The sequence below is a fragment of the Haliaeetus leucocephalus genome, unplaced genomic scaffold (assembly GCF_000737465.1).
Source record: "Haliaeetus leucocephalus isolate CR32 unplaced genomic scaffold, Haliaeetus_leucocephalus-4.0 Scaffold848, whole genome shotgun sequence".
Taxonomy (NCBI): domain Eukaryota; kingdom Metazoa; phylum Chordata; class Aves; order Accipitriformes; family Accipitridae; genus Haliaeetus; species Haliaeetus leucocephalus.
The window spans coordinates 702,912-710,501 of record NW_010973284.1 but is presented as its reverse complement, the minus strand read 5'-3'; positions in this window follow the sequence as shown (position 1 = coordinate 710,501).

Here is a 7,590-nt window from a genome sequence, read left to right as displayed (position 1 = left end):
TTTAGATGTCAAAATGAGGAGAATTGTGAATGTCAGTGAGAGCTAGAAAATAGAAGATTCCTGTTTAGTGAAGCACAAGTTAATGTAGCTTTAGCAAAAATAATGCAAAACCGTTGAGTGGTTCCTTTGGGTAACAGTGGACAGGAAATTAGACATGAAGTTGTACTTTGCTTTCACATTTGAACAAAAAAAAATGCAGTCCTATGCCACATTGTTAAAAGCTCTGTCACAGAGCAGGGGGATATAATTGCTATAATCTGGTTTCACTGATGCTTTCCTTTCTGCTTACCTTTCCACGAGGAAGGCATTAACTAATTGAAGTGCACAGAAGAACAGGAAAAATGATCAGGAGCCTGCAGGGATGGGCTTAAGGAAGATTAACTTGTAGCTATGTGGCTTTGTTACTCTATAGCTGAAGAGTGAGGGTGGGCAGGGAGGGAAGCCCTACCGTTTACAAGTACCTCGTGTACACACGCTGGTAAGGGGAAGAGGAGTTAGAGGGACTGGCAAAGGACAGACATCTTTGGGCAAGGGGAAGATGCTCCAGGAAAAGCTTCCCACAGGGGAATACAAGGCTGTGTAATATTCTCACCCAAAAGTGTTGAAGATCTTACTGCGTAAGGCTGTTAACAACCAGGCTGGCCCAAAGGCTAACCAACGCACAGTAGAGAACAATCTGCATTCATTGGATTAGTTGAATCAATAACATCTTTTCCGTTTACAGCTTCTGTTGTTGTAGTAATAATAATAAAATGTAATAAGCTTCAGAGGTTTTAATGCACAGCAGTCTGCAATATTTGTAATGAAGTTGAAAGTGGTTCTGAGTTATGTGAAACTAACAAAAACATATAGCTGTACAGTGGACTTTTTTCCCAATTATGTGGTATTTTTATTTTTTTAAGTGAAAGTTACTCTACAACATTGATCTATGTCTCAAGTCATATAGACAAAGACCCACAGCTCTTTTGAAAGACTTCATCCATCCTACCCCGCTGCAGACTTCAGCCTCCGTGTTGTTACTGGGAACAAGCCTGGCAATCGGGAAGATGTCAAAGGAGCGACTCTTCCCATACTGCTCACCAAGTATACCTACATTTTGAAACAGGCAGGCTGAAAATGGAAGGATGTTTCTGGGTATGCACGTGACAAAAACAATAATGACACTACTTGGTGACTGCAGTTGGTCATCAGACTAAAACAAAACTGCTCAGGCCTGATAATTCTGCAAGTTTTCCTCATCCAGGCCTTTGAACCTGTTGGTCTGCTGTGCACTTACATCATGTGCCACTCCGTCCCACTGCGGTATAGGTAGCTTTATCTGAGATGGGAACTAAAGGATGAATTTTCCTTCTTCCTGAACTCCACTGGCTGAAGTTGAGGTACCTTAAGAAAAATCCCGTGTGCATGTACCCACTTAAGCTTGCTGTGTCTCCAGAAATGAGCTGCTATTCAAAAGACCTTTGGTTTGGTATTCTTGTAATAGACATGCTCAAATGGAAATAGAAGAGCTATAGTACCTAAGTGTTAAAAAGAAAAATGTAGTTCTGCCATCCCAACAGCAAACTTCTCTGGAAGGGTGGAATAGTTTAATTTGTCTCAGTCTTTTTGCAACTTGTTGATAAAGAAACGCAATGGTTGAAACACCTTTGCTGAATTTATTTAAATAGTGGGTTATTTTTTTTTCTCCCTTTTGACTAAGGGCAAGAAAGACTTCGGTGCTAGAACAGCAGCTGGTTTTTGGTCCTTCAATCTGTTAGCAAATCCTTTAGTTTACCACAGTGGTGTTCTATTTGAAGCCTGCTACCAGTAGTTGTTAAAAACTAATGGCTATTTTGAGTTTTTTTTTCATGTTTTTCGTACAAGGCTTAAGCATAGACAAGCCCATAAGTTGCCCTGGTGCACTCGTGTACAGTGGTGACACAAGTTAAATTACCAAGTTACTAGAAATTAATGTTTTTCGGTAACTACAGGGGACTTTAATTGGAAACTATGTTAATCGCATAGTAATTCTCTTTACCTCGTCTGCATTATCTCCTGAAAACCGTGCAATTAATTTGTGTCATCACTGTTGCTGCTGCTGCCTTCAAACACAAACCAAATGAGCATTAGTTACTCACACACCCAGCAGTGGCCTATTTTCTTAAAGGACTTCCACAAATCACTGGCTGATTACTTGCTTGCCTGACAGAACCAGACTGCATGTACCACAGAAGGTGGCAAATAGTAGCTCTTTTCAAAGTCTGAGCTTTTAATTACCTAATAACCTTTTCTTTTTTTTCTTTTCTGCAATTTCCTTTTTCCTTAGAAGGAACATTTCTTTGTGTGTTTATAATATCTAATATTAGCTTGGCACAACCTCAGGGCTCTAAATGATTAGCTGGGACTCTGCCTTCTCCTTCTAGCAAAGATATCGGCCTCATTTTTCAAACTAACGTGAGACCTCACGGTCCTCTTTGACTTGCCTCTACCTGACCAATGACCGAAACCCCATCACACTCAGAACTGATGGTGAAGGTGTTGGTGTTTGTTCCTCGCCAAGCAGCACTGTAGCTGGGACTGGGAGCATGGGTAGCCCATGTGGTGTAAGGTAAAGGACATCTTCGTGTGACCTGGCTGTGCAGCTCCTCCATGGGGAAAAAAACCCACCAGCCACCACATCCCTTTCCCGTCGGCTCTGTGGCCACTGGCATCTGAAGCCGCGCTCACGACCTTTAAAAATGCCTTTGGCCAGCACCCACCTTCCCTGCAGGCAATCACAAAAGGCAGCAACTGATTTCTGACAACTTTCCAACCTGAAGTCTTAGACTGGGCTGGAGACTGGTGGAGAAACCAGTATGCTGGTTTAACTCCACGGGGAACAAGCCAGCAGACCCTTAGGGATAGCTCTTGGGAAAGATGCAGCTGGAAGGCTGGTTTTGCCCCATAATGATTCATGAAATGGAAATTTCTAAAGCGGCTGTTTAGGAGAGGGGGTTATTTACAAATGTTGGTAGACACAGCTGACCTCAGAGAGAAAGAGAGCCTGAAGAATTGCAGACCAACTTCCAGAAGGCCTAGAAATGGAAAGATACTCAAGACCATTACTAAGTTAGTGCCCATCCGTGGCTACCAGCAGAACTGCCTGTTTGTGATGCCTTTCTTTAAAGCCTTGTTTTCCCTCTTGCCAGTCCTCCATGCTTCAGCAGAGCTGTAAAACTGAGGCTGCACTAGTTTGTTACTGAAGGTCTCCAAGCAGCTCCGCTCCTGTGAGAACAGCTAGGCAGGAGTCCCCCAAGCACGTCTCCCTTGGCAGTTACGTTTTTCCCCACAGTATTAATGAGACGCCCCTAAACAACAGGAGCATGAGTAGGTAACTGTAAGAATTACGTAAAGGCAGCTGCTGTATTTCCTTACAGGTGCGGTGGCAACTGGTGTTGAGGTGGCACCATGCATTCCCTCGCCTGATTTTCAAAGCCAACACTGGCTTCACGTTCTGAACAAAACCTGCTCTTCCCTGGTTCTTGTACAAGGCAAGATCATGTGAGTCTGGATCCGTTCGTGGTGAGTTCGCTGGCTCCTAGAGGAGTCTACACGACCTTGCACTTTTAAAACAATCTGGTAAATACACCTGATTGACATTTAGCATGGTGATGTGCTCCTTAGTTAAAGCAGTAACAGCAAACAAGTGGTTGCTTTACATAGATCAACTGGCACTTAAACATCAGGTTCATTTATCTGTAATTGGCATGAAAATGCAGTTGGAAAATAGGGAGTGTGGATGTGAAAGAAGGAATCCCCCTCCTTGCCTGCGCGCTGCCTGGCTGTGCAGTGGCCACAGGCAGAGTCTGCCGCTGCTCGGCTGTGCTAGAGAGGCAACAACAGGCCCCGGTCTTGGTTTTTGCCCTTGCCCTTGGCTTACAATTTTTTTACTGTGAGGAAAGTATTTTATGGGTTTTTTTTCTTTAACTTACCCCTCCAAACCCAGGAGCATTGGTAATGAGAAGCAGGCGAGCAGTTCAGTTACGCACAATGCAGCCAGAAGGACATACCAGGATATTTGGGGAGGCAGGGAAGGGATCTCCTGTTTGCCATTAGTTACAGTAAGAAAGTGGACTCACTCTGGAGACCTGATTTATTTCCAGAGTTATTGACAATCTTTTAACTGGAATGATGGAATGAAAAGCAACTGTCGGTGAGTTATGAAAGGTCAATAATGCCACAGATGAATACAAACAGCATATTTGACATCCAGCCCGCCCTGCGTTCTGTTACACAACAGTTTCATCCAAGGTGATAAGGCTTTTCAGGAAGGCTGGAGCACCAGATCTTCTTGTGCTACCAGGAGCCTCCAAGAGGGCAGAATATGCCAGGTGACTTTACAGTCCTTTACCACCCTGCAGTGGATTACTATGGGAGTATGGATGCATTTCTTCTTCCCAGTGCATGGAGCACATTTCCCTAGCCCTGCCCTGAAGGCTGTGGAGCACAGTCAGGTATACCCCACAGCAGCATTTCAGCCTAACGCATCCCTACGGCTGGAGCCTCTGTTAGCCTATAGCTGCTTTCTGGCTGCACAAAGGTGTTACAGCTTCCCATTGTCTTGGTTAGGCCATGCCAACATTACTAAAGGGGTCTTAAAACGCTGGAAACTTATTTGCATTGACAAAAAGATGTAAAGAGGCATTCGAGGGAGTCAGGATTGAGCCCTGAGTAATCATCATTTGACCCTATGATTGGATATCTTCACGAGATGGTTTCTGTTGCCTAATTGGATGAACTGAGCTTTATAAACAGTTCCCTTCCCTGTTTGTAAGCAGTTCACGGGCAGCTGTAATTGTTCGAATCCACAGTGTGAATAGTAAAAAGAGCTTTACTTAATGACTGCAGAAGCCCTTCTCGTGTGAGAGCTCTCTGGTATTTATTCACACCAGAATTCACAACGCTTTTGTTTTCTATGAACGCTCCTGCAAATAAAAACTTGCTCACTCTAATGTTTATGAATAAATGTGGTCGTAAATGCCATCAAAGCAAATCAGCAGGGTTTTATTTATGCAAGAAGATGCGCAAATAAATGTTTGCTGTTTTCGCCTAGGTCTAGTGGGTGTTTAGGCATGTGTTAAAGCCAAGGCTTTGTGGGCTTTCCGCTCAGCATTCACACGTTATTCTTATTTTCCATCTCCTCCTTTCCTACACTCTGATCCTGCCAGTGAATCCCTGTGCCCCAAGGGAACATTATTAAAGTCAATGTTTTAGGTATTTATCCACATCCAGCAGCTTGCTGGGTCAGTGGATAAGGTCATGCAGGGTACTGGAATCACTCATAGGATGCCCAGGCTTGGGGCCCTGTACATAGGTGGACAAGAGGCAAGGGGGATTGTAATTGCAGCCTCATGCTGTTTTCTGCATGGCACACAGCAGATGATACCCACAACTGCTTTATTGGCACGTACTGACTCGTGGAGTGAGGTGGCATGGGTTTTGTCTTACACAGAAGAAGTGTGGGAAGGTATTGCCATCCTGTCTCAATCAGTGCCCTAATTAAATACAGGGGAGGATTTTCTTTTTAAAAAGTCAGTGTCAAGCCTTGTTAAAGAAAATTAAGATGCACTGAAATTAATGTGGTAGGAACTGGGGAGGTGCTTAAGCTAGACTATCTATATTTATTAGAAAGGGAACTAAAAAAGGAAGTATTTTCTGATCAGAGCTCAATCCTTAAACTGGGCCATTTGCAAGTTCCTTACAGAATATAAGGATGCTGTGCAAGTTTACAAATTTCCCTTCAAAATCTGCAGTTAGGGACTGGTTCCAGGGATGAATTCTATGTCCCAGCCTCTAAAAACTATAAAGGAATATAATCTGAGACTCACCTCTTTCCAGGATTTGTCTGTAAATCCCCCTTCTCTTATCAAGTTCGTTTGGGATTTTGTGCTGGCCACACTTTCAGGGGGTTTGACTTGAAGACTCAGGTCATTCCCCTCCATTCCCTTGTTCCCTTGAGTTCAAAGGAGCACAATAGTACAGAATTTTAAAAATCTACATTCAGCAATATGATAATCCTCATTTACAAACAACACTATATAAAGGCATCTGACTACTTCAAACCACAGAGCGCCTGAATCGGAGGTATAAATCAGACCTTGCAACAGTCAAAAGCAAAGTCCTAGATAGGAATGCATTAGGATGGGGAGTTCAAATAGAAAACTGATTTTTTTCAAAGGCTTATAGAGAAGAGCTTCTGCTGATCACAGAGAGATGCTTCAGCTCTGAACCGTGATCTCAACCTGACCACAGTCAAGACATGTTTCTGCCTCCCCTGCAGGTGAGAAGAGGTGCCGTTTTATGGCAGTGCAGAAACACAAAATACAGTATTTGTTAAATGCAACAAGCTCATGTCTTTGCAAATATATGAAGTTCTTTGGCCTTCACAGTTCAACCAGTGGTTTGTTGTTTTCATGCTAATACAAATTCTTGTATTAATAGGAGCATGGCCTTGGGTTTCTCCAGCCGTATGGGAAAAAGTTACTTGTCTGATGGTAAACAAAGAACAGAAGAATTGATTCACTGTCTTCACTTTTAAAAAGATGGTATGAAGCAATAGTGAAGCAATTTTAATTGTGACTGTGTAACACTTGCGATCAGTAAGATCATTTGTGTTCTGTTTTTAGGAATTGGGGGACTAAAGAGTACATACAGCATTAGAAATGCAAAACATGACCGCATGTTCTCAGGATTTTGTCAGTGTTACATGAAAGAGCACTTGTGCTGGGATGCTCAACTCTGAGGGTATTCTCTGTTCAGTGTGTATTTACAGAGATGTATGAATATTTGATTAATGAGTCATGGTCTCTGGAGAAATTTAATAACTGTACTGCTGTACAAAGCCAGCTCCTTAACTGTTAACACAGCTGCCAATAGTGTCACTGACACTGAAGCCCTTTCTGCATCTAATATATTCTGTGGAGTAAATTCCTTTGTTACAAGAGAATCCATGGGACACATTATTCAGTTATCTGTTTTGAACTGTTGCAGGCTCAATTTACAGACCCTGATTTGTAAAGATTTTTCCAATGGAAACAAGCAGTGACACATGAGCCATAAAGCAGCAGTTTCATGAGGCTATGTTGTTACAAAAGTTAGTTGGAAGGTCAGTTCTAAAGTGGAGCTGCTTTAAAACTTCTTGCATGCTTGATAATAAAATAGGTGTTACTATTGTCCAAATTGCTATTTTCATCAAATATTTTTATAATATACTGTAACAGCATATTCCATATGCAGCTGAAATAAAAACCATCAAAGCTCTTGGTTGTGCGTGTGCCTTATATTTGTATAATCCAGTTTATAAAATGTAAAATGAACAATGGATGAAAATATTGACGTCTAGCAGACTGATACGGCAAGTTCTTACCGCCTTAAAAACTGTATTCAGTGGGACTACTCAAGCGAGGAAAGGTTGTTCAGGGGTGTATGATTTGCAGGATGGGGCAGAAGTTTCCTCCCCGCCATGACACCAGACCAGAATTGTTCTTCATTTTTGCTGAGCAGTTTCCCAAGAATAATTCACTGCTAATTTTATCATTTCTCCATTTTTATTCCTAATACCTGTGAAGAGAT